The sequence below is a fragment of the Poecilia reticulata genome, linkage group LG2 (assembly GCF_000633615.1).
Source record: "Poecilia reticulata strain Guanapo linkage group LG2, Guppy_female_1.0+MT, whole genome shotgun sequence".
Classification (NCBI taxonomy): domain Eukaryota; kingdom Metazoa; phylum Chordata; class Actinopteri; order Cyprinodontiformes; family Poeciliidae; genus Poecilia; species Poecilia reticulata.
This window is the reverse complement of record NC_024332.1, coordinates 3,379,034-3,382,239: the sequence shown is the minus strand read 5'-3', so window position 1 is coordinate 3,382,239 and position 3,206 is coordinate 3,379,034. Positions and strand designations below refer to the sequence as shown.

General features: G+C 40.6%; 1 protein-coding gene across 1 annotated transcript in view; it reads left to right on the top strand.

The window, feature by feature from the left end:
* The first annotated feature begins 1,599 nt into the window (after window positions 1-1,599).
* Window positions 1,600-3,206, top strand: part of LOC103475959 (E3 ubiquitin-protein ligase Midline-1) — a 33,065-nt gene continuing 31,458 nt past the window's right edge. Inside the window, exon 1 of the mRNA XM_008427964.2 lies at window positions 1,600-1,897. The gene's annotated coding sequence lies outside the window, so the exon portion shown is untranslated. The remainder of the gene's footprint in view (window positions 1,898-3,206) is intronic.

Genomic DNA, 3,206 nt, shown 5'->3' with positions numbered 1-3,206 from the left:
TTATCGCATTTCAAAGCCAAACAAACCTATAAATATTAATACACTCAAGTCGCAATTTATCTTTGCATTGTACATCAGAGTAACAGTGRTGTCAGAACATTACTCGAATGATGCCAGAATTTTAGTTTTTAATACAGTTCAGGTCCCAAGCAGAATTTCATCCGGCTTGACCTGAACACTTTGTAGGCTTCTAGATTGTTAGGTGTAAAAGGTCATGAAAGCAGGTATAATAGTGATTGTGTTGCACACTGGAGACCCAATTTKGTCACTTTTATTCTTTCAAACAAAAGAATGAATATGTAAATGAACATAACTATCTTGATCCACAATCAAAAACAGAGATGAAAAGAAAAAAGCTGTTTAAATGTTAAATTACTCTTTGTATATAAACCATAAACTCAATCTGTGTGGCCATTTGACTRCTAATGAACAGACTTACTGCAACACAAGTGCCACACTATCAGATAGTTTTAACTTTGTTGTAACTATCATTTTAATTGGGCTCAGTGTGTTTGAAAGTCTGAAAATTAAACTGCAATATTTATGAATGAGGACGTCATGATAAAAATAAATTTACGGCTTTCCAGTTTAAATATTTACAGCCACTGCTTAACAGAATAAACAGTGTAGAAAGAAAGAAAAGAAGTTGGCAAGTTAATTAAGCCTTATRTTAGCATTTTTACATAAGTTTGTCTTACTTTTTTTTTTTACTTAGCTGTTGGATTCACATTTTATGCAACTTTGCACACACAGARAGCAAGATGTTGCTCATAATACATATTTTACAGCAATTCAAGCAGTCAGTCCTTTTTTCATAACTGCACTATCAAAGGAAGTGTCTGTGCTTAAATCTTCCTGTTTACCAATGCTGAGCAATAAAATGTGTTGCCTTACATAAACATAAACTARCCTGCTTATCRTGGCTGGTGACATGAAATACACTTTGCATAGCACAGTCCATACACAAGGTAAATTAAGTTGCTGTGYAAGGRAAAATGACAAGACAATGTGATGACATTAAAATGGCTTGGTTTWAGAAGACAGAAAGGTTATTTGCAATCAATATAGTCATCTTGATTTAAAAATAAAGACCRAGTTTATGTTTCCCTAATATTATCCAGTTCACAACTAGAGAGGTCTGAGTGTGTCATGACAGCTAAGGAGTAAACATTTYGAAGGCTTGCAAAAGTTAGCATCTCTCCAGAATCCAGTTTATTTCCTAATTTAGAGCGTCCCATTTATACATTGACTTTTCGTCCAAAGTCAGACAAATGCCATTGATGTGCACCTGGCTTTCAAGAGTGCCTAAATGTGCTACATCCACACGAGTTTCCATGTGAGCAGACATATTGGAAAAAAATGAAATAAAATCAGCAGGCAGGCACATTATGTCGCAAGCACATYGCCAGATCAGAGTCCACCTCTCTGTGGCCAGTGATTGGCCTACTTAAAGGCAGGGCAGCTCACTGGCACATTTGAATACAGTGAAACAGGGAGCAAGGAATGAACAGACTGAATGGGGGAGGGAGGAGGGGGAACAGTGAGGGGGCGGTGCACTAGTTTGTCCCGTCTCTCTCTCTCTCTCTCTCTTTCTCTCTCTGCTGGGTCTGGATGGAAAAGCTTACACAGGCAGAGGAGGAAACATGTCATGAGAGGTGATGACACAGCCACGGAGACGTACTCACATCCTCACTGCCTCCTGGGATTGCTCCTCGCTGCCGTTTTAGCCGCCACAGTCAACCTTCCTGCATCCCACAGAGGAGAGAGAGAAGAGAGAGAGAAGAGAGAGAGAGCGTGAGATAGAGCAAAAGAGAGCTGCCGGTCTCCCTCTACAGCTCTCTATCTTCCCGTCTTTTTCACTTTGTTTTTGGATGATGGGATTTTAATCATGTGGAAGGTAAGAGCAGAAGAGGTGGCCTGGGTTTTGTCGCATTGGGCAGTTTGTGATCTTTTGCTGAAGTTTGGGAGTCCCTGGGGGATTTTCCCGCACGCTATAACCCTCCTGACTGTATTCTCAGGAGAAGTGGCAGGTTTACAAGAATGATAATAACAGAGTGCTGGCTTTAGAACTCAACCATTCAGCTCCGTAGACCAGGAGAAACTTCTGCAGAAACAGTTGCTGAACATATGTACAACACAAAGTCTGCTTTTTTATCGCAGGAGGTGTGAGTCATTTATCTCAACTCTATACGGCTCCGCAGTCTGTCGGCGTCTTGACAACTTAATTCAACTCTGATTATCCAATTTCTTGAGATACTTTTGATTTTGGGGTGGAGTTTGATTCTGGGTTTTGTGACCCACTTTCATCTGTGTGGTCTCTCAAAACTCATAGCACACATCTGCAGAAGGAAGGGTTACGTATGCTGTTTGTGCTCAATCTTTGGTTTTGCAAATTAGTTTTCTTTTTTTTCTTAACCTTGCAAGTCTTTGAATTTTTTTGACCTAATTTAAATGCAACTTTAGRTGGAGTGCATGCGTTCATACAAATATGTAATTATGCACGTGTGTGATTATTTATACTACATTTATGTAGCGTACAGTCCACTTGATYGTGCATCATATTAGCCTCAGGGAAACTCGGACGCTCTGTGCTGAGGCGTGTTTGGTACGCCTCACTGCACGTGTGTCTTCTGCGTTGAGTGTGTCACAGCTGGGCAACACAAGCTCGGTGCTACCACTCATCAGTCTCACCTGCAACGGATCAGAGAGACCGAGAAAACCATTGCTTTTGAGGATGCACCGGTCTCAATGAACAAAGACTAAATCCAAGAGAAAAAAAACAAAAAAGCTTTGTGGGATGTTTGGTTTGAAGCTGTCAGAATGTCGACCAATATAGCAACGACAGTAGTGTTCCTGTTTCTTTTCCTGTTTCCACCGACATGTCTCAGTGAGACATTGTCAGCCTGTGTAGCCTTCAGAAAGGAGCGGAGCGGCACTCAGATCCGTCTCTTCCCCCTCCCTGCCCCACCTGGATATGGACCGTGGGAACTTTGCAGACAATTATCACAAATGCAGCCTTTTAAATTTGCTTCTATTCCTTACGGGACTCTTCATGCAGTTTATGTAAACTTATCTAAAGGCAAGTTACTCTATCTTATTTAGAATCAAGGCTGTAACTTTGATCGTTGTTGCTTTGATAATGAGGAAAAAACAGCCTATTGCTGATAGCATTTCTACCAAAAATATCTCTCTATCTCACCAATTTG